Source organism: Lactuca serriola, chromosome 4 (assembly GCF_051521515.1).
Source record: "Lactuca serriola cultivar US96UC23 chromosome 4, Lser_US96UC23_V15, whole genome shotgun sequence".
In the NCBI taxonomy this organism is placed as follows: domain Eukaryota; kingdom Viridiplantae; phylum Streptophyta; class Magnoliopsida; order Asterales; family Asteraceae; genus Lactuca; species Lactuca serriola.
The window spans coordinates 106112136-106130040 of record NC_136411.1 but is presented as its reverse complement, the minus strand read 5'-3'; the positions used below and the strand labels follow the sequence as shown (position 1 = coordinate 106130040).

At 33.8% G+C, this 17905-nt stretch overlaps 1 long non-coding RNA gene across 1 annotated transcript; it reads right to left on the bottom strand.

The window, feature by feature from the left end:
• Nucleotides 1-4852: 4852 nt before the first annotated feature.
• LOC145102248 (uncharacterized) lies at nt 4853-6425 on the bottom strand. The gene is made up of 2 exons (XR_013706081.1): nt 5860-6425; nt 4853-5751 (listed from the first exon to the last, which is right to left on the bottom strand). It is a non-coding gene; the product is annotated as an uncharacterized LOC145102248 (long non-coding RNA).
• Between the last annotated feature and the right edge of the window lie 11480 nt (nt 6426-17905).

Genomic DNA, 17905 nt, shown 5'->3' with positions numbered 1-17905 from the left:
GTTACTTAAAATAGTTTCATGGTTACGAAGTCTCAAATTCAAGATACAATTCTTGAACACCTTCCTTGCATTAAAGTTTCTAACTCATATAGATTATAATCATCAACTCCCATTATGGAAACATTTCCATATTCCCATATGACTATCAATTCTGATAAAAAATTATCCCAACATGTCATTATTTTCCTTCCAGATTTATACTATACTTCCAATTATCCACGAGCAATGCATCTTTTGGTAAACCTCAGACTGTTCTTGACAGATGCTTAACAACTTTAGTCACATCTTGTTCTAGTCCTTTTTTCCCCTCTCAATGCCCTAGGCATTTGGAAAAATCAGAACAAGTGAATATTATGACATATGTTATCAATCTTATATCTGAAGCATATGGGATTCGATACATAATGTCTTACATAAAGACATGATACTTGATCAGTATCTTGCTATAATATTTCCATATATCGAATTTCTTATGTTGAATCACTTCAACACGATATTCATATATATATATATATATATATATATATATATATATATATATATATATATATATATATATATATATTCATGACTAAATTCCATTAGAACTTTAATCTAAACTCTTAGATTTGAAATGAAGTATACGTGCCTTCTCCCCTAAATCCTTTTGTAGCGTAACAACTCCCAAACTTTGTAATTTACAAATATGAAAACTTTGTTTCATATAAATAGTATTGCCAACTTGCAATACTTAGCATAACAATTATGCTCTCACTTATATAACTATTATGATCCCACTAACTTTGATGTAACATCCCAAAAATACCGGCAAAAATTTCATTTTTAAATTAGGTTAATACGTAAAAACATCATTACAAAACATTCATAATAATACCCCATGTCTGAAAACCGGTAATAAGATAGTATATTTCAGAGTACATCCCAGAAAATCCATAGTGCGGAAAACAAGAATGTGTGTGACATGCTGCTACCGCGACGGCTCCTTTCCCTTAGCTGAAGAGATACCTGAAACCAAAACTAAAAACTGTAAGCACGAAGCTTAGTGAGTTCCCCCACTATACCACATACCATATAATCACATAACATACATAAATTGTCAGGCATATCCGGGTGCCCAACCTACCCCTTTGGTCCTCTCGACCGGACACTGCCTAGCATATCTGGGTGCTGGCCTCCCCTTCGGTCCTCTCGACCGGATACTGCCTAGCATATCTGGGTGCTGGCCTCCCCTTCGGTCCTCTCGACCGGATACTAGGGAACTACTTCTCCCCTCTACTACTACCACATAACATGTATCACAATATCAGAGTCTATCTAACATGGCTGGGTATGACTACCCGTTCGGCCCTATCGATCGGATATCTTGGGGACTATCTCCCCTACTGTCACTAGCACATATACACAACACAGGTAGTAGAATTCCCTAGATGAATATCACAGAGACAATCATCTACATATGACTCCTACTGGTGGGCCGACATTGTGGCCGTAGACCCACCGCTACTGGAAGGTAACTCACCTCGATGTAGCTGCTGATCTGTGTGGGAATTAACTGTCCGCTGCTGCTCCGGAAATCCTCCGGCTATAATTCCCACAAAACACTTAATCAATCACTGTTAACTGTCCCTTGGGGTAAAATGACCATTTTACCCCTGACCAAGTCATAAGCCAAGGTCAGAGTCAACTTTCAGTTGACCCGACTCGCCGAGTTGGCTCTCCAACTCGCCGAGTCTCTATCCAATCCATTGCCCTGTATCCCGTCTCTACTCGTCGAGTTAGGCGTTGACTCGACGAATTCCCCTTCTAAACTGATGTCCAAGTCCTTCATCCTACTCGCCGAGTTGTATGAACAACTCGTCGTGTTCATCTTCATCCGATGAACACTTTATGCTGTGACTCGCCGAGTTGTATGAACAACTCGTCGAGTCTGTTCTTGATCTAAGAAGATTGTCTTGAACTCGCCGAGTCAGGGCATTGACTTGACGAGTTCCTTCATGGATGAGTTCGGCTTCCAACTCACCGAGTCCACCCCGGACTCACTACACTACTCGCCATAACGAAAAAGGGGGAAAACCCAGGGACTCGCGTCTCGACTCGTCGAGTCCGATGAACGACTCGCCAAGTCGTTACCATGCAGTTACTATATGGTCGATTCCGCTTGAATCCAACTCATGCCATACATAGATCCGTGATCCTGGGGCTTGATTAACACGTAAAGTTTCCAACTTTACGTGTAAATAGGCAACCGTGAGGGTTTTAGGGTCCAAAATACACCAAAAGGGTAGATCTAGGGCTTTCATGCAATATGGTTCCAAAAAGACAGTAGATCTGAGCTCCTGGAGCTCAACCATGCCTAGATCTAAAGGTCAATCAACTTATTACGAACCCTCAAACATACACAAGCTTGGAAATGGTTCAAGGAGGACTTTAATGGAGCTATAAGGGACAATAACCATGAAAACAAGGGGAAAACAAGTTATACCTTAGGAAACACACTGAGATAGCTCAAAGATGCCTGACCTCCTCTTCTTCTTCTTGATCTACACTTTCCCACTCCAAAACTTCAAGAGGACACACCAAAAGCTTCAAACTCACAAGGAAACAAAGCTTGAACGAGATATAGGGCTCTGAGGGTGAATGGGGGCGAGATTGGGGCGGAATGAGGGTTTAAATAGGGTGCAAACCCCTGAAATTTAGGGTTTCATCCAACAGCGGTGACTCGCTGAGTCCAGAATACGGACTCGCCGAGTCGCCAACTTAAAACGTGTCCCGGGTCCCGACTCTACTCGGCGAGTCGGACCTACAACTCGCCGAGCACAAGGCTAAAAATGCAAACACTTATACAAATTTCCACATACCAGGAATCAGGTGCTACATTTGACATGTATCCAGAAATCAACTAGACTTTCAGAATTCAATACTATTGACTTTCTTACTAAAGTGCGGATTTTTGATATGTGATGCTTTGATAAGTCTTTAACCATGTGAATTTTTCATTTCCAACCTACAATCATAAGATAAGGTTGGGGAAAAATCCAAAATCAATTTTAGTTTTCCTTTCAAGGACTAAACTTTTCTTATTCTTAATTTCTCGCCTTTTGGTAGCACAAGGGACTACTGATGCTTCCAAGTTGTCAAGCAGCTCACTTCCATTGACCAATGTACTATCACTGACCCATGTTCTCTGCCTATTGCAATCAAATGAGAACCATAGAACTCAAGAGATTTGCCAACTCAAAAGGATGATGCACAAAAACAAGAATACGTCAACTTAACACGATAGGTTATCAACCTCAGGTTGTGTGCTAGTGATAACTAAAAAGTTTATTCTCGATTGACTCTTGAAACTCTTTAAGACCAATAAGACTCCCGCCGACTTCTTGACATATAAATTTTTATGTTAAGGAACATTCCTTGACAAGCAAAAACAATATTCAAAAGTTAATGTGGATTCTTGTCAAGATAACACTTCATTGGATTAGTTTTAGTTTATCTTTGTTTTAACCAAAATATCATAACTACCAATTTCAAATGTACTAGAGTAAGAAGACATTTCTACTCCACATTTCATGAGGTGTTATAGACCCACGTAGTTTGAAATAAGCTTCAAGGTACGATATGTAGTTACTAGAGTATGACTCTAAAACTTGATTTGATACGAAGTATGACTCATCTCTTGATTAAACTATTTCACCAATTAACGATTCCTCTTCTTAGTCAAACAATCGAGCCTCACTAGTACAAAAATCCTTAATTGATGCGGGTATTGGACCGTATCAACAAATATCGCATAAAAAAATACCCCTATTTAATAATATGGTTGTATAACCGCCCCAAAAAATGATGAAAACTGCCTCAAAAAAATACCCACAGTTAATGATGAAAACCGCACCAAAAGATTATAACCTCACCGACTAATAAACACACCAACTTATGAAGTCACAATTCCAATAATTTCTTCATTGTTTTTTATAATAAGGATGTTAGACATTATGGTATGGCCTCTATATTAGTATATTAGGGTATAACATCAATATTAGTTTATGATTGTAATGAGTTTTATATTTAAATATTATCTGCCCCAACCTATCTACCACCCTATTGATCCTTAAAACATAGCCTCCTCGTTTTTATATTTCTTCTTGGTTCGATGATGGCGTAAGTATCATGTGGTGATTGTTGTCAAAAGTGTCAGCTGGGGTGTAGTTTGTTCGAAGTCGGAATATGTAAGAGGGTGGAGGTTCTGATGGTTAGAGGTTGTTTACAGTGGTGGGTTTGAGTTTAGAAGGTGTGAGGCTGAAACAAATGGTGTGTGAGGTTGTGAGGGGTGGCTTGAAGGTTAACCGGTTTAGCCGATTTTGATTTTGTGGCAAATGTTGGTGGTTCGTGGAGGTTGCGATGGGTGCTATCGGTGGTTGGATATCTTCGGCTGTAACAATTGGCGATGAAGGGTGATGGCAGGTAGTTTGTGGTGGTGAAGGTCTCTGGTTCTGCCGGTGATGGTTGAGAGTGGTCTCGGTGGTGCAGGTTGACTCGTGGTTCAGGTTGAAGATGGTGTAGGGAAGGTATACAAAAAAAAAATCATATCTACTACTCTACTGAAAAACAAAAATACAAAGGAGTTATGGTTTCCATGGGTGTGTGCTTAGATTTATATTAAAAAAGATGGAATGCGAAATAAAAATTTGAACGAAAGGAAAATTTTAAACGATTCAATGAGGCGGTTCTACATGATTAAATAGGGCGGTTTCTATTGATTTAATGGTGGAGTTTTAAAAATCACACCAATAAATACGTTTTTTAAACCTTTTAGGGAAACCGCACCAACAAATGTCTTAAATGATGCGGTTCATTGATTTATTGATGCAAAAGTGTTTTAATGATGTGCTATCACCGCTCCAAAAATAAAAAATCATTCGCACCAAAAAATAGGTTATGTGCTAGTGCCTCGCTCTGCATTGCCTAAGCACTCGCTATGCTAAAACTCTATAAGGTCCATTTTTTTTTCTCAAGTGGTCCAAGAATTTCTTTCCCATGATGAGCTCCAAATTTACCTGACTCGGTCCTAAAATTTGGACCGCTTCAAAAGATGCGTTCTTACAAGTGTGTCCATGGTTGACACAAATTCTTTATCTCATCTTTTATAAAAAGATGTAAAATGTAAAATGTTATTTGTTTATTTTATTAGTTAATATAGAAAATTTAAGTTAAAATATAAATAAATAAGCGGACCCATTTATAAACTAAAAGGTTTATGCATAATAATGATATGTTTGTAAAACATAGAAATTAATAAGTTAATAATATGACATGATAAATGGCGACGGTGTTTTGGACGAGAGGTCTAACATTGAAGATACTCTAGTTATCTTACTCATTTTGCTTCATATGATCTAAACCCGTGTTAGGTAGTGATATAAGGTTCCAAAATACGGTCATGGATCTTAATGGCTTAGGCTCGAAACCTACAAACATCAAGTTCAACTTTAAGATGAAATATTATTAAAATTAATAAAAATAAAAATTCTTCTTTAGATTTATTTATAGTATCCAAAATTTTGGAATCTTCTTTGATTTTGATATTTTTGAACACCATTTGTCTTTATCTTTTTGATTCGGATTCAGACAACAGCAGTCGAATTGCCACCCTATGCATGCTTAATGTATGCATCTTTTGCTTTTGTAGAGCCCTACTATTCTACTAATCAACAATCGAGTTGCACACTAGTTGCAAAGTAAAACTGCAAAACCCTAAAGATCGATCATAGAGAAAAGAAAAAGAAAGCTTCAAGAGTTAGCAGACTGCACTAGAATCAACAACATGAATCCAAAACCTTGGCAAACAATCAACGTACGTACCACAAAAGATCATCAAGAATGAATAAAGAATCCACTAACTTCCTTATCAGTGATGGATATACGTATACATATACATATATATTCCTTGCTTCTGTAGAACCCTACTAAAAATCGAGTTATATATTGGTCGTAAAGTAAAACCGGTAAAACCCTATTAACTACCACCAATGAAAAAATAGGAAAGATCGTATAGAAATTGAAAGAAAAGAAGAGCTTCAAGTTTTAGCTGACTGCAGAAGCAACAGAATGAGCCCAAAACCTTAGCAGACCCTTCAACTCCAAATCGTTTCTGCAGTTCATTATCGTCAATGCCACATTTTCATCTTCTTTTACGTTCTTTTTATGACTTTCTGCTTCGTAAACAAGAACTGGGGGCGGGTTGCTGGTGAGGATCTTATGCTGAAACCAGTGTGAATCCAAGAGTTGGGAGATATCTTTTGCTTCTGTCGTCGTCATTTTGATTGTGGAAGGGATGATATCCAATTGTCCATGGTGTTTTATTTATAAGGAACTAAGCGTTTGTGTTATATCTTGGAAGTTTCGTGTAAGATGGGAGGAATGGGGGACGCGTTTTTGTTTTGACTTCTGAATTTTCTATACTTTCTAATTGCGGTCTTAACCACCATCTTATCTGTCAATTATCCATAAAGAATTTGAATTGGTAAAAGCATTTTATTATAATAATTTTATTTGAAGATTTTTATTTTATAATAAAACAGTTGAAAAGATATCAACGTTCATAGTTATTTTCTTTAGAAAATCCATTTATTTACTTTTGTAATATAGAAAACCAAAACCTACTTCTTACCATTTTACTTTTACCGAATAAGTTGCTCAATTTTTTTTTCTTTTTTTTTCTTTTTTTAGTAATTAAAGCGTTTATATTTATAGGATAATCATAATAATAACCAAAATGAGATGTATAATACTAATAACCAAGATCATCTCCAATGCATTAAACATTTAAATTTATATGAGTTCAACACGTATGCATTCTATTCATTACATAATTTTATTTATTAAACTTTACACTCTATTAAACTTTATATAATTTAATAGATTGACACATCATTTATCATTTTCTTTTTTACTTATCGTTATTTTCTAAATAATTAATTCGCATGAAATTAAAAATAAAACTACAATTAAAAAAATTAATTAAAAATTAAAAATTGCGAACTTGAGCACAATAATGATTGAACTTCTCATTCTATTGTCATAACCCATAATGATAAAGCATTAATCACATTTTGAAGTTTAATGAGATTATTCATTTCCATTGGAGATGGCATAATATCTATGTCATCATGAAGTCCTTATATTTTTGTCATTACTAATTTGTTGCTTTTGAATATCATAGTCTCTAAATATAACTTTTTTATATAAACAAACTCGTTAATACTATTAAGAGTCGATAAATGTTATAAAATAATCAAAACAAAATTGTCACCGATCTATTTTTAAAGTTTGTAAATAATTCGTCCTAATCCGTCAAAGATGTCATTATTTGCCGCTAATACTAATACACATAACAAAATTATGGGCCTTCAAACAACAAGACTCTATGCGGTCGCACATCATGCAGATACCCGAGACTGACCTTATAGACACTATGACCGTCTCTTTAAAATTATCATGAGAATGTTTGACACAGAGTGTTTGAGAGCTTCTAGCTTCTAACGTTCAACAAAACGCTTGGTTTTGAACAAAAAGTCTCGTTTGACACTACAAATTTTTAGCGTTTAGTTTAAACAAAACGTTTCAAATCTAAAAACTATCTCATGCAGCATTTAATAAAACGCTATTAGTTACCAACTACACGCTACCTGCCATCTGGTATCAACTAGTTTTGCCGAACACGCCCTACATTCCACAAAGAGTTCTAACGATATAAAGGATAAGACAATGTGATTTAAATATTACAAATTATGTAAGTTTATTTAAAACACCTTCTTTGGAAAAAGTATGTCAAAACTTGTCCGTTTATTCGAAACTTTTTGAGTTTCTAAACATTTTTTTTTTCTAAAAAAAATATATTTCAAAATTTGTCATAAATTAAAAAGCTTTTTGAGTTGCAGAACATATTTTTGCTAAAAAAAGATATTTCAGAACTGAAATTTTAAATTTGAAATTCAAACATTAAAAAACTTTAAATTTTTCTATTTACAAATTTCGGTCAAAGCAAACTTAATAAAACAGTTTAAAGGGGTGTTTGAGATTTTTTTTCAAAACCAATAGTCTTTTTTATAAAAGTTATTTTTTTGAAAGTTTTTTTAAGAAGTAAAAGTTAAAAGTTGGTTTTAAAAAATATTTGGATGAAATTTGTTGACTTTTGAAATGCCAAAAGTCACAAAAACATACAATTTCATGACTTTTGAAAAGCCTTATTTTTCTTCTTGATAAAAAGTTATTTTCAAAAGTTATTTTCTAATTCCCAAAATTTTTTTGAATTTTTGACTTTTTCAAAAAACTAAAAATCAAAAAATTATTTTAAAAGCAATCCCACACACCTCTAAACATGAAAACACTCCGTTTAATCAAAAAATTATTTTAAAAGCAATCCACGCACCTCTAAACATAAAAACACTCCGTTTTAAGTCATTTTCATTGCAACCACAAAAAAATGATAATAATAGCTTTCTCTCCTTTTTGTTCTTTTTGAGCTTGAAAAGCATCAACTCATCAAGTGTCGTGGGAAAAAAGAAAGGATAAGATGGTATTTTCCACGGATGGAAAATCAAAGACGTAAGCAAAAAGAAATTTAGAACATAAGATAAGTTCAATATTTTGAGAAAATTACACGGATGGTCCCTAAAAAGATTTTTTAATTCGGACCATCACTGAAACTTTAATTTGTTACCCGTCCAGTTGCTCTGCTAACTTTTTTTGTTTGTTTAGGTGTTAGTAACATCCATAGTGGGGGCATTTTTGTCCTTTTACCATTGCAAGGCCTTTAAACCCATCTCTTATTTTTTTTTTTTAGTTTCTTCTTCTCATTTCTTTCCTTCGTCTTCTTCCCCTGGTGTATACGATCTAAACGATCCAGACAAGATGGTGAGGCAAGACAAGAAAATAAATTTTTTGAGTTGCCTTAAAAGCTAAAACCATAATGTACAGGTTGGATCCAAAGAAGCCCCGTATGTTTTCTTTCTTTGAGATCAATATAATAATACATGAACGTGAAAAAAGTTTAACTTTTGTCTCGATTCCTCAAATTCTCCTTATTCTTTCCCCTTGTCTCTAAATTATCATCCACCACAATTTTGGAAGGGATAGATCACTCCCTTCTTCCTGCCATCTATTATATCTCCCACTTCAATTATTCGGAACTGTAAATCGATTATTGATTAAGGGTTGAACGGAAAACCTAAAGTTTTGTTCTTTACAGTCCTCAGTTTCGTTTTTATTGCTATTTTTCTTTTTTACTTTTCATAAATGCTCATCTGATTGTTAATGGAAGTGGGTTTTGCTTTTCTTGTGTTCTTGGTTGGTTTTTAGATTAGGGTTCTTTGGTAAATGTTTTAATGGAAAAGAAGTGGGTCTATTTTCTTCTTATCTTGTTGTAGACTTTGATTGTTATGTGCAAGATGTGGATTTCATCACATCGTTTTCGAAATCCAGTTATTGGTTTCTTGATAAATTAATTTGTTTCAGAGACACCATTGAAAACTTACTCTTCTATTTGAGGTAAATTTTTAATATGAGTTTGTATAATAACATAAAGCTTGATCTCAGATATAGTGATTTAGATGTGCAAATCATTTCTATCGTTTTTTATTGCCCTATTTTTTCCATTAGTAATAGCTTCTCTAATTTGTAACTGGATCGCATGGAGAAGAAGACAAAGGGAATAAGTGAGAAGGGAAAAAGTGAGAAGACGTAACTGAGAAACAGAATGAAGGGGGTGGGTTTTAGAGGCCTTATAATGGTGAAAGGACAAAAATGCCCCCGTTGTCGGGGTGACTAACACCTAAACAAATGGAAAAGTTACCAAAGGGACTAGGCAGGTAACAAATTAAAGTTTCGGGGATGGTCCGTGTTAAAAAGTCATTCTAGGGACCAAGCGTGCAAGTAAGCACAAACAATAGGGACCATTCGTGTAATTTTCTCCAATATTTTTGGTCAATTTCTCCTTCTCCTTTTTCGTTTAGTTATGAGATTCAAACGTGGTAACTTCGTAATTCGTATTAGGTAATTGTATTGAAATTACAAAATGAAAAACTAAAAATAGAAAGAAGAATCAAGAAATGTTGAATTCATAGCAAGAAATTAAAGGAAAAGAATGACGACGAAGGAAAGAAAAAGATAGAAAAAAAAAGACAAAGAAATTTCTACATCTAGTTGGGAACTCCTTGTAGTTTGAAAGTGGCAAAGTTGAGAAGACGGTGGATATTTGCTACTTATGTATAGGAGACCAAATCCGCAGTCTATAAAGACCTATTCCATAGGATGCGAAAGACATTTTTTTGTTGTATATATACTTTTTAGTTTTTTATTTTGTTTGCGAGGATCATACAAAAAGCAAATTTCGTAGTTAACAAGTCAAAATTGCACTTAATTGCAAAAATGTTGGTTATTTGAAAAAATTTAATCAACCCTACATTAGGAAATTATATATCATAATGTCTGTATTTTATTTTTCCTCCAAAACTATTGACACCAAACAAAAGTAATTAAATAAAAATATTTATAGTTGTCATATAATAAAAATAACAAAACATTAATATTATATCAAAAAGAGTTACTCTATCTTACTCATTTAATTTTCGAAGCGTGTAGTATCAATCCCTGACGATTTCGGACCTACCGCCTCCGACTACTGTCCTCATCCCTTCTTCTCCGATGGATTCAAATGTCGGCAAGGCCGAGGCCGAATCTCAGTGCTTTTGTGGTTGATTGCGTGATCATTTGGTTTCAATTTAATTTAGGGCTTGTTGTCTCTTACGCTCTGTCGAGGGTGTTCATCATCATGTCTTTTCGGAATTCACATTGGAAGCCCGAGGAGGGATGGAATAGGGATCAATATTATGATGGAAAGAATAAGAGAAACAAATTTCAATCTAATTGTGATCATCCTCTTGGCAGGTCTGATACTCATTCTTTTTATGTAACGAATTTTCCGGAATTTGTTTTACCTTCGTATATGTGGCGAGTTTGTTTCAGATTCACTACAAGAAAAAGAAAAATGGTTATCAAAGACTGACAGTCTCTGACGAAAATCAGAGGATTGATTTATTAGTCCCCAACTAGTCCCTGAGACCTAATCTTGTTGATTTTTTGTGTATCTGGGACTATAAATCAATCCCTATTACAACAAAGTACCAACGACAGAAAACCAGTCTTTGATAATATCTCATTTAGTCTCTAAACTGTTTTCTTCAAATCCCCAATTTGATATCATATTAGTCCCAATATGTTTTATTTGTCGTATCAATCCTTGAAACTATCTTTCAAAGACTAAATATTTGTCTTTGATACTATCATGCCGAGTCTTCATTATATTTCCTTCGAGGACACATTTATATCACATTAGTCTTTAATACCATCATCCAAGGAGTGAATACCAATCTTTAATATTATCTCATTTAGTCTCTAAATGTTTGTTTAGTGACTGATATTAGTCTCAAATATCTGTCTCACATATAATGTCATTCAGTTCCTAATGTAATTTTTCAGTGACCGGATATTAGTCTCAAATAGAATGTCATTCGGTCCATAACCTGATTTCTCAATGACGTGATATCAGTCTCGGATCATTCGGTATCCGATACGTGTTTACAAGGACTGGTATTCAATCCCTAATACACACTTTTAGTTGTAATAATATGTTGCAAATGCTACAATTTAATACTAAATTTTAGTCTCAAACTAACATATATAATAACTTAAAAATATAAAATCAATTTTTATTTTTATACGAAATGAACTAGTAATATATAAATGAAACGTAATCGTTTGAAATCAAACAAAGTTAAAACAATAAACAAAAAAGTATAAGAAACAAGTCAATAACTAAACCATATGTGAAAAAATTCCAAATTTTGATGAATAATCATAACTATTATTCTTGCTTTAATAGATTTGTGATGTCATCATGCATAAAAACTCCATGTTTATAGGTGGGCATACCTTGAGCCTTTAACAAAATATTGTAGGCTTGATACATCCCTCTAGCCTGAACAAATTAACAAGATATATATTTAAAAGATTTCCTAAAAAAATTAACAATAATAAGATATACAAATTTAACTGATTAACAAAGGTCTAACAAAGATGGCATGAAACGCATACATAAACATCGAACGCTTAAGTACAATTCCTTGAAATCTATTTAAAAGCAACCGAAAAAGGAATCTACATTCAAATCTAGAAAGTAAGTAATCTAATCATGAAAGTAACCGACTAATGGAATTATTGAAATAGTGGGAGAGTAATCGACTATAGAGTTCAGAATTACCTATCAACAGAACATCAAATTAGAAACTAACTTCCACCATCTTACCAAACATTAACAACAAAAGTGGTTTGACAATAGAGAGGTAGAGAAAAGCTTCAACAAGTTTTTGTGGGGAAGATCTCGTTTCAGAGTTTCCATAGCCACCACCAAATAGGTTAAACATCAAGCCCAAAAAACATTCAATAAACGATATTTTAAACCTAAAATATGATAACTTTAGAACAAACAGAGTAGATACACAAAACTAAAATAAAAAGCCCAAGAACAACTGATAAGACCAAAAATCAAAAAATCTGACAACGAATTACACATAAGAGCGTGTATTACCTTTTTCGATGGTGTAGGTAACGGGGGGATAAATGAAAGGGAGGAGTTGCGAACACAATCTATTCATGCATTTCGTTGAGCACTTGTTGTGTGCCTATAAATTATTGACAAGGAGACCTAGGATCAATTTTATGATGATACAAAGGGGTCATAGAAAAACCAACTCTGATCAGATACGCATTGAAAAATGATTGAGCGTGATAAGGGAGAGAGCATGACATAGTGGCGTGAAATGAATCACCGTTTTCCGGTGGTGCAGAGAATGGGGGAGCACCAAAAGGGTGGAGTTTTAAACACAGTTTCTCTAGGCACTTCGTTGAGCAGTTGTTGTACATCTCTAGACATGAAAGATATTCCATTAGCATTGAAAAACATTCTTGACGAGCAGACCTAGGATCAATGTATGAAGATACAAAGGGTCAGAGACAAATTAAATTTGACATGATTGACATAGAAGAGTGATTGAACATGATTAGGGGGGGTTGGGAATCCTTTTAAAATGCCTTTAGTATTTTTGGTTTTTTAAAAGCTAAAAGTCAAAAAAGATGTTTAGTATTTCAAAAAATTCTTTTATATCAACTTTTTTTTGGCAAGAATAGAAATGAATTGTTTCAAAAGTTATGAATTTGTGACTTTTTGTAACTTTTGAATTTTTAGATTTTAAAAAGTCAAAAGATAAACCAAACACATTCTAAAACTTTTTTTTGTAAAAAGTCAAAAGGTCAAAAAAGACTTTTGTAAAAAGAACTTTTTAGCCTGAAAAACAATCCCAAACACCCCCTAGGGAAAGAGCTTGACATTTTCGCTTGGAAATTACAAGCCCTAGATCAATTGAATGAAGATACAAATTACAAAGGGTAAGAGTGCAATGAATTTTTAAGAAGGGAAACAAAATTAGAATTTGGAAATTTAAAAGGAATGAAATTGAAATATAGGGAAGTAAAACTGTTGGGAGTGAAATTAAAATATAAAATCTATAATTTATAATTTATAATAGCATTTCAAATCATCAATCATTAAAAAATATATGATATTAAATTTTAATGTCACGAAAAACATAATACAATGGCAAAAAAATGTGTCATTAAGCGTTTGTGTCACTACATATCTTTTTGTTTGTAGTGTGAAAGGATGGAGGTAGTCATGGTGGTGGTGACGATGACATAGATGGTAGTGGAGGTGGTGGTGGTGGTGGTAATGGTCGTGGATGTGACAGTGGTTGCGGTAACAACAAAGGTGATAGTTGTGGCGGTGGCAACATAGATGGTTGTAGTTGTGGAGGGTGGTCATAGTTGTGGTAGCAAAGGAAAGGAAGTGATGGAGTAGTTGTGGCAAAAGTGGCATAGGTGGAGGTTATGGTGGTGGTGATGGTCGTGGAAGTGGTTGTGGTGGTGGTGGCGGCGGCAGCAACGACGGTGGTAGTGATGGTCGTGATCATTAGCTAGTAGTTGATTATTTTGTGGATTAACGAATCTCTTGATGAAATAAATGTTGGAACTTGACCATTTCTATCATTTTTTCTCTTTCTTTCTTACTAGATTCCCCTACCCCCTATATTCAATTAAAAGAGGCATGATTGATTCAGTGATGTGACTTCTCCTGCTCCAGTAACCCCCTATATTCAATTAAAAGAGACATGATTGATTCAGTGATGTGACTTCTCCTGCTCCAGTAAATCAGTCTGGAGACTTGCTAATTCAATTCAATTGCCTTGGTTTTTCCAAGAAATACATGGGAAAAATAGTTATTGAAGGTATAATAATGTTTTTCGTCAAGGTAGATAATCACAAAAAACTTCAAAAAAAATGGTAGTTTCATTTACAAATGGAGGTTTTTTTTATTTTTTTTTAATGACAACTTATTTTGTTATATATCACTTTTCGAAATTGATTTAATTGTAAAATTCCCCGCCGGTTCAAAAAAAAAATTTAATTGTAAAATTATTCTCATTAAGGAGAGGCTTTAGGAAAAAAAAAAAACTAATATAATATTACAAAACCTTCATTTTTTGCAAAATATGATTTTTTCAAAAACTTTATACATTCTTTTGTTGAATCTGTAAAACAATTGTTTAATTTTCATCATGAAATCGATGATCATCTTGTATAAAAAAAATAATTAGATTATTAGATGAAACCGTCCATTTTGGTATTTTGTGATAATGACATTAAATAAATCATGGAGATCAATATTAGTTTTACTTAACTTATTATTGGATTAAAATCATGAAAATGGAAGATGCTATAGTTGCAAATATTTTTAAACGTTTGAAGATAAGGGTGGATAATGTGTCAATTTCCTTCCAAATAGTATTTGTGATTGATTCATCAATCTCATCTATCACAAATAGTATTTGTGATAGATGGTATTATGACTAAATAATGCATGTCTTTCCAACCAATTCGAAGTGTTTATTTGAATGTTAAATAGTGCATGTCTTTTAGGGACTGAAATTCAGTTTTTAATATGTTTATCATCCAAAGGAAAAATTGGTGCAATTTATTATTGATCGAAACTCAGCCCCTAATAACATCCTTACACAGTAAAAATTGGCACACGTCTATCATGGGTTAATTTCAGTCTGTCATAATTTTCCTTCCAAAGTCGAAATTTGCGATAGACTATCTATTACTGAACTTCAGTCCCTAGTATCTTTTTATCAAAATAGTATTCGTGACCAACTTATTAGTCTCTGATATATGGTATATATGACTAAATAACATTTTTCGAAGACTAAAATTCAGTCCCTAATAATTTCTCTCCAAAGTCAAAAGTGGCTAGTCCATCTAAGACTGAATTTCAACTCCTAATAACTTTCCTTCCAAATAGTATTCATGACCGATTCATCAGTCTCCGATATATGGTATATATATGACTAAATAACATTTCTTGAAGACTAAAATCCAGTCCATGATGATTTCTCTCCAAAGTCAAAAGTTGCTAGTCTATCTAAGACTGAATTTCATCCCCTAATAACTTTCTTGCCAAATAGTATTCATCAGTCTCTGCTATATGGTATATATGACTAAATAATCATTATTAGATACTAAGATCCAGCCAGTTTTAAATGTTTATTTGAATGTTAAATGGTGAATGTATGTTATAGACTGAAATTCAGTCTTTAAAAAGGTTCCCATCCAAATGAAAAATTGGTGCGGTTGTATTAATGACTGAAATTTAGTCCCTAATAAGTTCCATATACAATCAAAACTGGCACAAATCTATCAACGACTGAAATTCAGTCCCATATAACTTTCCCTCCAAAGTCACAACTGGTGATATACTATTCGAGACTAAAATTCAGTCCCCAATGTGTTTCCCATCAAGCCTAAACTGGCGCACATAGATTAGTGACTGAATGTTAGTCTTGAATAAGTTTGGTTAGTATCTAATGATTCACACATTAAAATCAGTCCTGGATTGTATTCGAGACTAATTCATCAGTCCTAGATACATGGTATCTATGACTGATTAATCAGTCTCTGAAATTTTAGTCATATAAACCCATTTTTATTGTAGTGATTGGGCAAAGTGGTTGATGTCTTTATTTCTAATAAGATGTCACGTATGGGGAAATGTTTTGTTTTTGTTAGATTCTTGGGAATTCATAATGTTGATCGTATGATCAAGAAATTATATGATGTTTGGTTTGGCTTTCATAAAATGTTTGCATTGGTTCTGTATGTTGATAAAAAGGAGATCCCTCATCATAAGACACCTTCTATGGTTGAAAAACAGGAAACACCATTTTTTTGTATGCAAGTGCAGTTAGAGGTCATTCTAGCAATTTTTAAAATTGGTATGATGACCGGTTTCCGGTTCAACCGATTCGACCGCCGGGTCAACCGGTTTCTATAATTTTCATCATTTTTTCTATTTTCCTACACATGCATACATAATGAAGAAGTGAAGTTTGAGATTACAAGGAGAATTCAATGGCTCGGCGAAGTTAGGAAGTTTTGCTGGCTTTTCATCAAATTTCTAAAACTTGATAAGTAAGAAAGAAAAGTTGAAGAGGTCACTTTGGGGGAAAATGTTGATACATAAAGTGACCCTCTTAAACTTGACAATCCGCAACCACTTATCCTACCACAATCTATTCTATCTACCACAATCACTTTTGCTACCGTAACCGCTATCTGAAGATGTCATCCGCAACTATCCATCCGTAATGAAGATTTTAGTTACATCATCTGACTTGTCTTTTATGCATTATTTTATCCAATGGGCCTTGCATGGTCACGTTAAGTTAGAAGTTTATTACTTGTTTATTTCCAATGTAACTTTTTGAGTCTCTATAAATAGAGAATTCATCTTCATGTAACTTACACCTCTGAACATCTTTGAATACACATCACTTATCTTTTCTCATCTTTCGATTATCAATCTAAAAGATCTTTCTGAACTTTCACTCAAAATATTAAGATTGTATTCTTAACTCATCTAGTCTTCGAGACTACTTTCACTTTAACTGATCTCATATACTAACTTGTGTTTGAATGAAAACCTTGTTAAGAATCAGTTTAGTGTTTACTTGATATATAACTTGTTGTCATTTATATTTCCTTTACTTTTCGCACCTTACATTTCTGTAACTAACTATCTAACAAATCTAACTTCTTATTATTATTGAGCTTTATGATCCTTTGAGATTAACTTATTCCGCAACCTTATCTTGTACTAACGTTTGTTCAAGTGTTTCTCAAAAGTTTTTCTCTCAATAGATTGCGTATTATAGATAGGTAAGACTCGGGTTGATGGTTGAGTACCTTTAGGCCACTGTGGTGCTAGTCATGAGTCTTCAGGATAGCGATGGAATAACGGCAAGATTAGCTTAGTGGTGGTTGTCGAGGCCAAAAAAATAAACACCTTAAATATTACACACTAAAATAGTGTATAGTGGTAAAGGGATCGTATCCACAGAGATTGGTTCAATTTAAATCTCTATGTAAATTACTTGTTCAAGTACTTGTAAAACAAAAGTAAAAGTAAAATGGGGGGGGGGGGGGTTAGTTCTTTTTGATTGTTTGACAAAATTAAAACTAGCTAGAATGTAAATATGACAAGTAAACAAGTAAAAGATTTGATTCAATTCAATGAAGTGAAATTAGTTGATTATGGGTACACCACATGGATGACATGATTGACTTATCATTAGACTAAATGGAATAACACTTGTGAATTGGTTTAACTTGGCTATAGCAATTCATCAGCACAAATTACCTCAAATCTTCTTAGATATTAAAATGGCTAGAGGAGCTC